This window comes from Eleutherodactylus coqui, chromosome 1 (assembly GCF_035609145.1).
Source record: "Eleutherodactylus coqui strain aEleCoq1 chromosome 1, aEleCoq1.hap1, whole genome shotgun sequence".
NCBI classification, from domain to species: Eukaryota; Metazoa; Chordata; class Amphibia; order Anura; family Eleutherodactylidae; genus Eleutherodactylus; species Eleutherodactylus coqui.
In genome coordinates, this window is record NC_089837.1 from 119,899,510 (window position 1) to 119,916,010 (window position 16,501).

Here is a 16,501-nt window from a genome sequence, read left to right on the forward strand (position 1 = left end):
TAGTCTACCAGTAATCCTCTGCATTTCTTCCTATAGGAGTCTGTACACAGTGAATGTGCTGTAGGCAACATACAAGATGCATCAGGCTGGCGTTTTATCATCCTAATATTCCTAAAATAGCTTAAAAGCCAAAAGGGACTTCTAGGAGGTGATTAGCAGATGACCTACTAGAAGACATGTGAAGAATATATCTCTGGGGTTGGATATACTGCAGTTTTACAATGAAGGTACAGATAAATATAATGATATAGTAATGTAATAAGGAGAGATAAAGAAGTGTACAAGCAGCATCCACTGTAGCACATGAGACTGTACAATCATTCAGTACTTTTATAACCAATTCTCGTCAAAATGATAGCTTATAACAAACGCTGCTGAGAGAAATGACATGTTTAACCACAGGCTATATGCTGCTTTCTATGGGACACGTTTTCCACTAGAGTAGAGGAATACAAGGAAGCATTAAAGCATTACATTGTGGTAACATTTGTAGCATTTAAAGAGCCATTCTCTTAAAACACAACTTTTGCTCAATTCAGGGGTTTATTTAGGCAAAAATCTAATTAAATTAGGCCGTTGTCACACAAAAATATTTGCATGCATAATATGCAGAAAATAGAACCCATTGATTCCAATGGCTTTGTTCATATTTGTGTATTTTGCATGCGCATTTCAGTTGTGCAAAAAACTTTTCAGTGTGCTTGCTCTACTTTCTTGCATATTTGTGCACCAAAAGTCCCAGCAAAATGATGAGAAATGTAAACAATTAGCTACACGTGATCAGTGTTTGTAAGCAAACGAGTCAATCAGGCTATTCGCTTGTTAAGGCCCATATACACGCAAAAATAATCTTTCAAAGAATTGAAAGATTGAAAGTTTAAGCGATCTTTTTGCATGAAGTGTTAATGGACACTAATATCCATTGACAGTTTATCGTCTTTATTTACATGTAAAAGGGCCTCCTGGAGCTGTTTGCAGAGCCCAGTATGTAATCACATGCCCAGCAATGCACACAGCTTCATTCTTCCCATCAGGATTGCCAGCAGGTTACAATGTTATCTGCCGGCTCCCGGGGAGAAAGCAGCGTTCGGTCAGGTAAGAGACACTTTATGTCTCAGCGACTGAATGATGGATTTTAAGTTCACCTTAAAATTATTGTTCAGATGAAAAGTGCACAATGGCAGCGTTCACATGTAACGATTATCGCTCATTTGCAGTCGTTTGAACGAATTTTGAGCAATAATCGTTGTGTGTAAATGGGCCTTTAGTGTTTCAAAGGTGCATTTATACTGAGCGAGATATCTTTCACAGGAGAAAAAAGCCAATGTCCGAACACCAAAGCAAAAAACACCAAAATATAAGCATATGTGCGCGCAAATACTCAATGCCCATCTCGCGAAAACGCAGTGCAAATGCACATACAAATACGCATGCGCTCATGTGACACAGGCCTTAGTATCTGGCAGCCATAATGCGTAATAGATTTGTAGTGGATTCTGAAGATCATTGATCCTTTAATACATATGTTCAGGACTGCTCATAAAATTCTTTCATTCAACAGGGATGCACTTATTACTACAAATGGAGGGAGGATGTGCGGCTGAGCCAGACAAAACATTACATGTAGTAGTCCCAGCAGACTGAGAGGACCTATTAGCCCCTCTGAGCCCTCTTACATGGTTCTCAATGCAGAAAAAAAGACAGATCTGTTCATAAATAGCATATAATACTGAATTGCTTACAAATGTAAGAAGTATGTCATGTGCGACCCCCCATTACACAAAACGGAGAATGAAGTTGTAGCACATGGCACATTGCTTTGAGCTTTACTGGAAAACCAAAAGATCACACAGACTGGAGCAGGAGTCTCCCGCTGGAAATTCAGGATTCAGAGAACAAACCAGTTCGAAGAAATATGACTATGAAGTTGGGGGAGTACTAATAGTCCATGTATATCAGAGTTACTGAGTTGTTCCAGGAATGCTTGACAACTGGAAATAAGCCCTGTACCCAACATAGTTTATAAAAGTTTGACAAATATGGCAAGCTGAGATCTGGAATGGTGTGACAGAGTACAGCTGCCAAGTTTTCCACCTTTTTTTGTCAGCAAAATGACAATACAATATTGACTCCACAACTGCTTGCCTTTGGTATACTACCTAATAGTCTTAGGGAGCAGAAAAGTGGAATCCTCATTACCCAAATGGCTCCGTCTTTGGACGGAACCGAACAGTGCTTAACTGACCACATTGACTATAATGGGGTCCATCAGTTTTCCGCTCTGCTGTCTGGCTTTTCGCTTGAAGAAAAAGCACCGCATATAGCGCTTTTTCTTCCAGCATGTTGTGCCGGATCTCCGACGGAACCTCCGATCGGAGGTTCCAATGCAGATGTGAAACCACCCTTAGCCCTTGTATGGGGTTTTCAGGCAGCGAGTCCATAGCAACCAATCTATCTCAGACTACTTCGGTTTTAAAGTTGAAGCCAAAATATCACTGAGGAAGCCAAAACACCTAAGTAGTACTCGTATCATAATTTTCATTAGACTATTGTACAAATATTGTAAGTTTAGATGGAGAAATTCTGTTACCAGTCTATCATGAATTTATAGCTGATTTATCTGTAAAGCCTTAAATGCAATTTAGTAACACTGGAAGAGCTTTGGTTGCAACAAAGTTCTTACACCTAGGGGGTCTTAATACATTCATATGATATAAGGAAACAGTTACTGAAGCTATCTACAGATCATAGGGATTAAAGGGTTATCCACTTTCCCCACTTTAGCAATACAAGGGTCCCAAATCGATTGGCTCACTACCTGAGGATACTGTTAGATTGCTTTCATTAGGCAGAAGGCTTTGGTATTGCTAATATCTAGCCTAATTCTTCTAGTAGGGGTAGATGCACGTGGGCATTGAGCAGTGTTGCATAGGTGCTCTGTGCTTACACTGTATGAAGAACTGTGGTTGGCAGCATAAAGGTTTGTGGCTGGCAATGTTTGAACAGTCGGTGGGTAGAGTTAATGGTTGACCCTACTATGTGGGTAACGTGAGGGCACTGTGCAGGACCTGACTCTACGTGGGGACTATTGTATGCACTGTTATGGGGTACTGTGGCTGCAGGCGATATGGAGCATGACTTGCATAGGAATACTGCAGCGGATACATTTATTGAGGTCTGTTATGAGATCACTAACTACGAGGGCACTGACTAGTTCCTGCTGTTTATAGTTTGTGCATGTAGCATAACTTAAATTTGTAAATCATCACAAAAGAATGACATTTCCATGGCTACCATCTAGTCATAAAACGTCTTTTCCCGGAGACATTCTACCTCAAATCCATGGGTTGTCCCCATTATTGCAACCCATTTAAGTGAATGGCATTGAGATATAGTATTGGGCACATCTGGCTCCGTTTCTGGAGAAATGAAAACACTTTCTCATCCTGGACAACCCCTTTAAGATTCACATCATACACAATAAGTATTGAAGAAATAGCAGCAATATGGCCAACATGATATCTGACCCATCAATGAAGGGAACCACCAGGCCACGTTGCAGCAATAACTACATATAGTGCTTTCAGGTTGTAGAACCATCCAACAACACTCTTATTGAGAATGAATTCCAAAATTTTCCAGTGCCCTTCATTGTTGCAGCTGCAGTTCTGGAGGAATAGACAAGGAAGGTTACCTTGGAAGAGAAGTATATGAATAATTCCCAATCCTTCTGTAGGGATGAATATACTTCTCCATTAAGTGCAGTGTAACACATAATGCCAGGATTGACTAAGCGCAGTCAGTAACTAATTAAGTTCGTTGCCAGCTCTTATCTATATTTATGTGGCACGGTCTTTTTCATTCTGCTTATGGTGACTTAGGGCTAATTTTTGTTGTAATAAGCAGCGGATCCATTGAAAGAACTAAAATGTGATGTTATCTCTATTTGGTCACAATATCCTTTGCATTACCTCGCTGTATTAATAAGTTCAATGGGTTTATGCCGGAAAATTTTTCTTTGATGTCTGGTTTTTCAAGCAAGATGCTTATATTTATAGGAATTTTAATATTCTTCTATGCTGCTGTACTATGTATTATTCATGGTTGACTGTTAATATATTATTGCCTTTTCTACTTGTATGTTTATGCATCTTTTCTACATTTCTATTAGTGAAGTCATTCATTTGTGGTGAAATTAGAATCATGCCCCTTAAAATAATGACTTCCACTATGGTAATTTCAAAGCATGCACTAACCAAGGGTTAATAATAGAAGAAATGTATTTGCATGCTTACTTTTGCGCAGTAGTATTAGAAAGAGTTCCGAACACGTATGTGCAAGTGTCCTGATAGCGATGCTTCTGCTGCTGTGCATCGCTGGTTCAGTAAGACCAAATTTACAAGGGCAAGTGCTATATTGGTCTGAGAAACCCAGACCGATGTAGCACTTGTAAATAGAGATGAGCGAACGTACTCGTTTCGAGTAATTACTCGATCGAGTACCGCTATTTTCGAGTACTTCAGTACTCGAGTGAAAAGTACTCAGGGTCGCCGGGGGGCGGGGGGCGCCGTGGGTGAGTGGGGGGTAGCAGCGGGGAACAGGGGGGAGCCCTCTCTCTCTCCCTCTCCCCACCACTCCCCGCTGCAACCCCCCCACTCACCAACGGCGCCCCCGAATTTTTTCGCCCGAGTACGGAAGTACTCGAAAATCGCGGTATTCGGGCGAAAAAGGGGCGTGGCCGAGCACGTTCGCTCATCTCTACTTGTAAACCAGCGATTTGTCCTGTGATTGCAATGCACTTTGCAAGACAAATGCATCACTGCGCATATCATTTTCACACGTGCGAAAATTGCATGTTTCAATAGTAAAACTAGGACTCCTCACATGAAACAGGAATTTACATGCAAGTTCAATGCAATTTTTTTTTTCTTCCATAAGAACTATTAGGCTACTTCTGATTGAGGAAGAATACTGAACATATACCAACACAGGCTCTTGTACACACCCTCGAGAAAGCGCGACACAAAATGCCTTTTATGCTGTTAGGAGGTTATTATGGCTGTTAGGGCAGAAACACAAGGGTGCATATGCTAATACACTCACCGCTACGGGGCGTATTAGGGCATAAACGGGGTTGTTGGTTTTTCTTTCGGACTATTCAAACTTCGTGTTAGCGCAAATTTGAAAAAAAAAAGTCGGGAAGATAAATCCTGCCCTACCTTTCTCGCATATAGTTGATTTTTATGGCCGCATAACGGGACTAAATTACACCCATCTGTTTAAGCCCTTATTTTGAAATGTAGCACTACCACCATACGTGTGTCATACTATTAACAAGTGATACATATCTGTACATACAGATGTATTCTTCATTAGTTATTGCAATGCCCGCAGTCAGTAGCCTACAATGGGCTATGCAAATAGCATAAGATGCCGAACAAATATCCAGCACATGAAGCAAGCAGCAGTGGTATGCTGAGCATTCGTATAATTAAGGATATATATGTAGCATTGATAGAAGTCTGTTGCTAACCTGTTCCTTGCATTAACAATCTATTTAAATGGTTTTTTTTAGGAAAGATTATAATTTTAGCAGTAATAATATCCTAGAAAAAATAAACTATATTTAATGCAAATCCCAGATAGTTTTTTTTCTCTATTACTTAGCCAGGTATAATTCTGTTAAATCATTGTTTGTAACATAGTATGTAAGGCCTAAAAAGGCATACCATATATACTTGAGTATAAGCCAACATTTTCAGCACATATTTTATGCTGAAAAAGCCCCCCTTGGCTTATAATTGAGTAAGAGTCCCGTGCACCATTGCTGCTGGCGGCCCCATTGAAAGCAATGGTCTGCCGGCAACCTCTGCAGTGATTTTCGGGGAAGGGCTTTAAATATAAGCCCTTCCCTGAAAATCATCCCTAGTTGTAGTAAAAAATAAAATAAATCTATACTTACCTGTCTACCGCTGCCGGGGCTCAGGTGCGTCTAGCCGCTTGGGTCCCATCACTGTAATGAAGTCCTTTCAGCAGGCGGGAATTTAAAATTTCCGCTTGCTGAAAGGGCTGCCTCTGATTGGCTGAGCACTCAGCCAATTACAGGCAGCGCTCAGCCATTCATTGAATGACAGCTAAGCGCTGCCTGTGATTGGTCAAAGCTGTGACAGGGGATTCTTTACTTCCTGTGGGGAGTCCCTTGTCACTGAACACTGGTACTGCATTTGCGGAATATTCCCGCATATGCAGTACAAGTAGCTGCTGCATTTCCCACCCTAGGCTTATACTCGAGTCTTTAATATTCCCAGTTTTTTGTGGTAAACTTAGGTGCCTCGGCTTATAGTCGGGTTGGCTTATACTTCAGTATATACGATATGTCTATCCAGTTCAGCCTACATACCCCCTTTCCACAATGTTGATCCAAAAAAAAAAACCCAATGAGGTTGTAGCCAATTTTCACCATTTAGAGGGAAAAAAATTCTTCCCGACTCCAATCTGGCAATCGGAATAATCCTTGGATCACCGGCCCTTCTGAAGTGATCATAAGATATAATATTGTATCGCTCAAGAAAGGCATCCAGTCCCCACTTGATCTCGTTTGTAGTAAAGTGATGCAGCCATTCCATGATGAACACCCATAGACTCTATGGTGATCTAGTTTAATTAACGTTAACTACAAGGGAGGACAAGTGTTACAACTGGAATATATGTGGATGTTATTTTCGCTTCTTGTTCATTTTGGATGTTTACAGCAATATGTGTTATAACTGGTATCCGTGTTACCATATCTGTCTTCCCACAAATCTCTAAATCAATGTTGCAGCTGCCATTCAATTGCCTCTTAAGAAGATTATTTACCAGCAGAATTCTCTAGAAGCTGAAATTACCTAAGTGCAGAATTGGTATAAGTATGAGCAAGTTTAAATACTTAAGAATCGTTGAGATTTCAGCATGTCTAATTTGTATAGTGACCTAAATTTCTAAATGAATGCCAGAGAGACTGAAAAGCCCTGTGGCTGAAGGAAAAATCTGCTTGATGCAGGAATGAGGCTTAACAAATTTGGGAGTATTTGTGAAAAAAAAATGCAATTGCTGTAAAGCCGAGAACGCTACTTCAAAACATGTGTCGTCAGTATTTACCATGTTGTATAACTATCGTAATAGTCTTATTGATGATTCTAATTTAAGTTTAAGTTCTTCATATACTCTGTGGTTATTGCAGTGTACAGTAATTTCACAATTGCAGACCTTAAGCCTTTCCAATCCAGTGTCTGACCTCGTCCGACATTGAGATTTCCCTGCATAGCTCCCATGTCAGACGAGGTCTGACATGTTTTTGACAGTATGCAGAAGAGAGGTCCGTCATTGGAGTTCTCTTCTACATATGTATATCACAATAGGAGAGAGATCCGACATCTAATCTGTCTTCTACATATTAACTCACATCTAATTTTCAAAAAATTGCTAAGAAAATCATCATGATAGATTATTTTTATGTGTTTCTGTTAAGTAATTCTGAGGAATCTACAATGCCCTTTCCAAACCCAAAATAAATAATAGCTGGGAAGAGTATGGGTGGCAGGGCAATTGGATTGCAAATGGTTAAAGGGGTTCCCCAACTAAAGTAAATTATCGCCTTTCTGCGGGATAGGAGCTTTGAGGATTCAACCAAATCATAAGAATGGGGGCCCCAGTGGTCTACACTTGAATGAAGTCAAGGTCGAGAACCGCCACATCATTCATTTCATTGGGACTGCTGAACATAGCCGAGTGCATCAACTCGATTGTCTGTGGCACACCCATTTATATAAAAGGAGTGATGGGGTGTATGCGTGAACACAGCTTTATTCATTTGGGTACCATTGAGACTGGAGATGAGCGAGCATACTTGCTAAGGACAATTACTCGATCGAGCATTGTCCTTAGCGAGTATCTCCCCGCTTGGAAGAAAAGGTTAGGCTGCCGGCGCGGGTGAGAGGTGAGTTGCAGCAGTGAGCAGGGGGGAGTGGCGGGAAAGAGGGAGAGAGAGATCTCCCCTCCGTTCCTCCACCGCTCTCCCCTGCCATTCCCCGCCCACCGCCGGCAGCCGAATCTTTTCTTCCGAGCGGGCAGGTACATCGCTAAGGGCAATGCTTGATCGAGTAATTGCCCTTAGCGAGTATGCTCGCTCATCTCTACTTGAGACCTATGTTATTGAGATTGGTGGGGGTCAGAGTGGTTAAACCCCCTACTAATCCATTATCCCTGTCTTCTAGATAAGAGGTAGCTTTGTTTTGACGGACAACTCCTTTAGGGCTATATTTATATATAGAAGTATTGGTGCTGCACAAATCCACAATACACCCTGAAAAAATGTCAAAAGTCCTTTTGCCACAACTGAGGTTGCAGTTTTACAAAACAAACAGTTCTGGGAAAATAATTCCTTGAAAATTTTCTATGGAAAACTACAGAGAATATAAGAAGACTTGACAATACTGTGATTCAATAGTTGTATTTGCACCTACACTGTTTGAATGGGATTTTGTCCTTTTTTTTGCTCAACTGTACCCAGCAAGAGAGCGATCCACAACTTGGGTTGCCTGTTGAACCTCATAGATGTTTGATTGGGCCTTGACTTATCAGAACTTTGACTTACTCAAAACATCCGTCAGTCCAATGAACCAATAGGACCATAAGGGATAATCATAGTCATATTGGATACCTATAGTTTTTCAGATATGGTATCTAATATATTATTTTGTTGTTTAAACTGCAAAAATGGAATAGAATGGGTGCAAGACCAAACAGGAGTGGAGATAAAGCAACACAACCTATCAGATGTTTAACTTGAAAGCCTATATGTCTAATGGGCTGAACTATAGGGATGACTTAATATCTAACTTTTTATTAAATGGGTAATACTTGCGTTGTAGCTCTTTCATTCTCAGGATTGGAAGGGGGTCGCAGATATGGGGCTCCCAAGGATTAGAAAGTAGTGGCATATCCTAACTATATGCCATCACTTTATAAGAGAGGAATAACCTTTTAAAATTAAAAAATGCCTCTTTCACTTTTTTTCTCTTGTGATACCTTGTTCCTGATTTAACAATGGGATGAAACTGAAAGGGAGGAAACACAGATTAGATATTATAAAAAAAACTTTCTGACAGTGAGGGTGATCAATGAGTGGAGCAGGTTACCATGGGAGGTGGTGAGTTCTCCTTCAATGCAAGTCTTCCAACAAAGCCTGGACAGAGATCTCTCTGGGATGATTTAGTGAATCCTGCACTGAGCAGGGGGTTGGACCAGATGACACTGGAGGGCCCTTCCAACTCTATGATTCTTTGTATATGGAGGCCTCTTGACTCAGCACCAGTGGCCAATGTTGTCTGACAGAGAGATTGAGCATGTTGTATTTTAGCATGCCTCATCCTTTGTACCTGCAGAAGATAAACTTCTGCCACAAGTATTTGGCATCAACTTATTCTGCTCAACCATTGACATTTCAAATAAGCATGTGCACTTGGCTGACTTATGGTGGAGTTATGGGATATAGTTGTCTGTGTTATCTTATCTGTATAGCGAGCTTGATAGTTTGCACAAACTTCTTTACTTAGTACAAAAGACACAAACAAACAATAGTCAGTTTACCAGTTCTAATTCAGACCTTTTGTGTACAGAGTGAAATCCCAGAACAGAATAGATACAAGCTCACACTGATAGATAGGGCAACATATTTCTAGCTATCCATCCTTAATCATGGCCAATGGTTTTAAACTTTAAATTTGGCACATATAGTTTTGCTCTGTGGCAAAATACCAAGTGTAGCTACAATGCTCACAGAAAGCAGGCGCTAGTGGATGCTGTAAAAGGTCTAGCTCCAATAGCAGGAGACTACTGTCATGGTGTCTGTTACTGTTACCATTGGACCTTCTTAAATGAACAAAGCTCAACATCACCATAATTAGTTTTCTGCAGATCTGGTCTTGGCCTCCACAAAAGTTGGTTTTTCTTAAAGGGGTTAGCTGAGAATAAAAACAAAAAGTTGTACAAGAGGGGAATGCTAATGGCATGAGATCTCTGCAGATACTTCCAGGACTGGAGCAGCAGGGACTGGAGCTCCTGCGCTGTAGCAAGGGGACCTCTGACAGTTGAATATGGCTTATTTATTTTAGCTCAGCCCCTCCCTGTACTTTTTTTTTGGAAAACCCCTGTAGGCTCTACTTTTGCTACAGTCCTTAAAGGGGTTGTCCTTTACTTGTTTGTTACTTTTTAAAACTTTAATGGCAGGTGCAGCTATCAGAAAATAAATACAGTAGTACTTACCAATCCTTGGCCCCGGCGATCCAGTGCTGCAGCCCTGTGATTCACCTGGTCTCTGTTGACAGCGGAAGTCAGGTAATCGCCACCTGCCAATCAGAGGCCGCAGCATCACTGCTCGTTCTCCTGGCATCAGTGCTCACGTCCTGGGAGCCATGATGCCAGGAGTTCCGAAAGGTGACACTGCAGCCTCTGATTGCCTGATAGTGTTCAACAGACTGCAGTGCTGGGGCTGAGGGCGGGTAAGTACTGCTGTACTTGTTATTTTCTCACAGCTACACCTGTCGTTAAATTTTTAAAAAGTTACTAGACAACCTCTTTACATTGACAATTTCCTATAATGAAGGTATATCAGTTAATAGTTTGGCAAATATTAAATGGTCTCTTTCATTCTTATATGCTTTAAATAATGGGAGCACTTTGATGATGTAGCCGTAACTACTCTGGTACTAGTGTAAATGGAATAAGGGATTTCATTCATGGACCAGATACTGAGTATTACTTATGAAAACTGTCCAACAGAATAACTGGTTTTGTAGTCCATACCAACCTAACAGAGTTCAGATTTCATTTCTTAATACGTTATACTATGAAAAAGTCTATACCATGAAAAGAGATCTCTCTATTAGACACCAGAAGCTGGTATTTCCTCACAGATTATAAACACCTCTTCTTATGTGCTCATAATAGTTTGGGATTATATCAAATTCTGATTACCGGTATGTAGATGCAAATCTATGGCAAACCTATGCACTGTAATGTGTGATGCTATTGTGGTGGCACTGCCAACATGGGCAGCAGCATGCCAATCGTTGCTATGCATATAGGAAATGGTACAATGCCTCAGCAGCGCTACCTATTAGAAGGCAAGGCCTCACCTTGTACCAGACCTTGTAACAATGACTGGGAAAATAAACCAAAACCAAAGTCTTCTCCAGAGGTAAAAGATTTCCATGCACAGACTGGCTGTTTTGGAAGGGGAAGGGGGTAAGGGACTTGTTAGTTGTATAGCGCCAACGTATTCGCTTTCAGGTAATTTGTTTATTACCCCCCACCCCCACCCCCCCAGCAAGCTGGGTACTCATTTTACCGACCTCAGAAGGATGGAAGACTGAGTCAACCTTGAGCCGGCTACCTGAACCATGCAAGGATTCAAACAACCTTCAGGTCGTGAGTGAGAGCTTAGGACTGCATTCTGCTACCATAACACTCGGCACCACACGAGGGCCCAATGGCAAATCTGTGCACTGTAATGTGTGATTGTGGTGGCACTGCCAATTTTGTTTTTTTTAACCAATCTTCAGTGTAGAGCAGGTTTCTCGCTGCCTGAGAGAGAGGCCTATGATGTTGGTTGGCAGGGCTACAGTTTCAACCTACTAGGTGGTCTCCGAAAGGACAACCTTCACTATGGCTTCCCTTGAGTTCTTGTTATAGCCCTGTTCTATACATGATCTTTGAATCCTTTTTCTTTATTGTTTGAAATAGTGAACTTTGTTTGGCTCTATAACCTGTTGTCTTCTGTAGAATAGTCCTCAATAACATCTTTACTTACTGTGCACATATTCACGGAAATCTCTGACAGGCGTCATAAGTAAAGTATTATGCGGCCTAGAACTTTCAAACTTCTAAATATTAAAGGTTGGCCTCTGGGTACTGGGAAATAAAAAGTAGAGCAATGATGTGTCAGCAGCGGCAGTGCAAAACTTTTTCTGTGTCAAGTTCCTGAATTTGTAAATTTGTATTTACTTTTAATTCAAAAAGTCCATATATGACTTTATAAGTGAGACATCACCTAAATACAGATTGAAAGTGCATTGTGAGTAGAACTCAACTTACTGAAATAAAAGTGGTAGGCACCCTTGTGGCATACTGCAACATACTACATTACGAGGGAGTTCAATCTGTCATATGTTCTGACCTTTCATATAAATATAGCAGAATATAATTGTGAGCGTCTATGAGGTTGAGCCTCATCTTTTCCTAGATCCAAGAGTGCTTGACACTCAGTAAAGTCTTAGCCAAGCAGAGGTCAAAAGGGCAGTTCAGAGCTAAAGATTAAAATCCCATGCATTTTGTTGTGTTTCCATATTTTTGGCCACCCCCTGTGCACTTCCTTCCTGAACCTTATTATAGTTAAAAGTTTTGATCATGTTTACCCTCTTCCTTCTTTCCTCCAGGTTATACAAATTAAGCTCCTGTAACATAATAAAGGACCCAAAATCGCATCAAATGATGTGTTGAATTTCAGACTCTCATTGTCTCTGTGATTCCTGTAAGCTGTTTTTTGCTTTTTATCCATATCTTTCAGAATCCATAACTTTATTTTTCCAGCAGCAAAGCCATGTTTTTTGTGCGATGAGTTGTTTATTTTGTAATTCTACTGTTTAATGCGCCTTGTAATGTTTTGAAAAACTTTTTAAACATTTTCTTGTGGTGTGGAACGGTAAAAGAAAAACACGATTGCACCATTGTTTTTTGACTTTCCGTTTAACAGTGTTTGCTGTGAGGTAAGAATGACTTGTCAACTTCGGGTTGGTATGCTTTCAGCAATACCAGATTTATATATCTACCTTGGATTGCTGTACTCTTAGACCCATAGATTTTTTATGCTTCTGTTGATGGGCTTATGGGAGAGCTTTTTTTTTTTGTGTGTGTGTTTTTTTTTTTGGGGGGGGGGGAGCGGGGGAGGGGGCGGTATGTTATGCCTGCAATATAATTATAAAAATAAACAGGCCTGGATTCCATTGTTAGGCTCTGGGCTGCTATGACAACCACTTTGACCCCATACATCACATTGTGGGAGAAACAATCAGATAACAGAGGAAGCTCTCTCAAACTGTTGCTAACAAATTGGTGACTTTTCTCATCTCATAAATTTGGAAAGTGACTCGAAAAGTGGGTGTAATCTCCAAGGAAACTGTTGCAGCTGTTCTGAAGTCTTCACCTTGCTTGCCGGACCAGGGTTTAGCAGTGTCTCTACCTTTCCTGGAGCTGAAGGGTGTGGTGGTGGGATGAGTGATGTCAGTCCTCACCTGTTTCTGAGTAGCTCTGCTCCTATATAAGCCATGCAAGAATTGACCTCAGTGCTGGTCAATTTTTCAGTTGCTACCTGGACTGCTGCTGAGGAGCACAGCCAGCACTGGAGCTCCTCCACATTTAAGTCAAGTATCTTTGAGTTTATGGTGTTCTGTTCCCTTCTTTGTATTAGGGCGCCCTGGTAAGGAATATTTAGTGGCCCAGGCATGCGTTGTGGGTCCGCACCTGTCGGAAGCGATCGGCCCGCCGAGTAGGCAGGGCCCCCTCCCGGGTTAGGGGTTTGCAGAGAAAAGATCTCCCTTAGTTTTGTATTTATGTTGCACAGTTGTGCCTTTTCTTTTGTTTCTGTATATTGCACGTCTGGTAAGGACACAACAGATTGACCAGCCCTTACTTACTCAGGGAGATTCTGTGTGTGCATTATGAATCCCCTTGAGGTTTTGTCGCACCAGCTTGGAGCGCTGGCTGCTGAGATCGCAGAGGTAAAACAGTGACAACTTGCGCTGCAGGTTCCCAGCAAAGAACCAAAGATTGAGCTACCCAATTGTTTTTCTGGCGATAGGCAGAAATTCAGATCTTTTCAGGATGCCTGTAAGCTCTATTTTAGACTGCGTCCAGGGTCTTCAGGGGACGACGCCCAGAGGGGGGGCATTGTCATGTCCAGACTGCAGGGGGCGCCGCAGGCATGGACTTTTTCCTTGCCTTCAACATCTGAGGTCTTGGCCTCAGTGGATACCTTTTTTGCTGCATTGAGTCTTATCTATGATGACCCAGATAAGATATCTGTGGCTGAGGGAAATATCAGACGTTTGTGACAGGGAGACTTCCCTGTCGAGGATTATTGTGCTGGATTTCGACGTTGGGCTGCAGAAACTCAGTGGAATGACCCTGCTTTAAAAAGTCAGTTCCATTGTGGTCTGTCCAATGAGATCAAGGACGTACTGGTAGGACATCCAGTACCTCGCAGTCTAGATGAGGCCATGTCTCTGGCTATTAAAGTTGGGAGACGGATCAGGGAGAGGCATCAGGAACTTTCCATAGATTCTGGCTTCTTACCTGCGGATGCGGAGGAGCCCATGCAGTTGGGGTCTCTGGCTGGCAGGGTTAGGAGAGAAAGGAAGGTACCGTGTAAAGGTCGTTGCTTTTCCTGTAACCGCACAGGTCATATGGCTCAGTGTTGTCTCCGTCATAATTGCCAGCCAGAACTTGATGGCCTGGAGATTAGTGAGAAGGTCCCTCTAGGACATCAAATTGCTTGGGTATCATCTTCCAGGCTGGTGCTTCCCGCTGAGATCCTTTGTGAAAGTGTGGGCAGTCCCATAAAAGTCTTTCTGGATTGTGGCGCTAGTATTATTTTAATACATCAGGAAACTATCAAACGTTTAGGCTTAGAGATGAATCCTTTGGATTTTCCTATCCCTGTGTCCGCCATTGATGCTGCTCCACTATCTCAGAGAAGTCTGAGGTTTTGCATGCCTAATGTCCATTTAAAGATTGGGCTGTTCCACACGGAAATTATAACATTATATGTCATGGAATCCCTCCCTACGCAAGTAGTCTTGGGGTTGACTTGGCTACGCTTACGCAACCTGGTAGTGGACTGGGAGATAGGGGATATTGCAAAATGGAGCCCTGGTTGTCTGTCCTGTTGCATTTCTGTTGATATAGCTTCTATTCAGGCAGAAGAGTTGCCTGAATTTATCACTGACTTCTCTGATATGTTTTACCAGGAGAGGGCATACAAATTACCCCCGCACAGACAGGGGGATTGTGCAATTGAACTTCTCCCTGACTGCAAGTTTCCCAAGAGTCGCATGTACAACATATCTGTCCCTGAGAGACTGGCGCTCAAAGATTATATCCAGGACAGTTTGAGAAAGAGTCATATATGGCCATCTAAATCCCCACTAGCAGCGGGGTTCTTTTTTGTAAAGAAAAAAGATGGCGGGTTACGCCCCTGTGTTGACTTTAGGGAATTGAACAAAAACCTTATATATCTGGAATCTGCTAAGAGACTTAACTCCAGACAGGCACGCTGGTCGCTTTTCTTTTCCCACTTCAATTTTTTAGTTACATATCGTCCAGGCTGGAAGAATGTGAAGGCCGAGGCTCTTTCGAGAAGTTTTCTTCCAGTAGTTACTGAGGAACCCCCTGCCCCTATCCTGTCTGAAGGGGTGGTGGTGTCGGCAATGTCATTAGAGTTAGAGGAGCAAGTGCGTAGAGCACAGAATTTGGCCTTGTCAAAGTTTCAGGTTGGGAAGCTTTTTGTTCCGGTTCATCTAAGGTTAAAGCTGCTGGCAGAGATTCATAGTTCGTTATTGGCCAGGCATCCGGGAATTAATAATACCCGAAGGCTACTCTCTAGAACGTTTTGGTGGCCGCCATAACGACGGGATACATTCAGTTTTGTTTCGTCTTGTGACGTGTGTGCCAGAACCAAGTCAGCCCGCAGTCGGCCAGCCGGTATGTTATTACCGTTGCCTATTCCTATGAGACCATGGACTCATTTGTCCATGGACTTCATTACAGATTTACCACATTCCAATGGCAGCACAGTTGTTTGGGTGGTAGTGGATCGGTTTAGCAAAATGTGCCATTTTGTGGCACTCCCTGGTTTACCAAATGACATTGGCGAGTTTGTTCATTTGCCACATCGTTAGGCTTTATGGTTTCCCAGAGAATATAGTCTCCGATCGTGGCGTACAATTTGATTCCAGGTTTTGGCGAATAATCTGCTATCGTTTCGGTGTCCAGCTGTCGTTTTCCTCGGCATACCATCCAGAGACCAACGGGCAGACTGAGAGATGTAATCAGAGCCTGGAGCAATATTTACGTTGTTATGTCTCGGAAAACCAGGAGGACTGGTTGAGGTTTTTACCACTAGCTGAGTTTGCTCTAAATAATAGACCACTGGAGGCCACGAGTACATCGCCGCTCTTTTATAACTAGGGATTTCACCCATGTTTTGGCCCCCTTTCTAAGAGGGTTTCTGAGGTACCAGGAGCAAATGAGTTTTGTTCTGATATTGAGGCCGGGTGGGCGGAGGTCCAGAGAAATTTACGGCGATCAGTTCTGCGGAGCAAGCGAGTTGCAGACAGTCATCCATCTGAGGGGGCGGAATTCTGTGTTGGAGACTTGGTTTGGTTGTCTACCAGAAATATAAAAC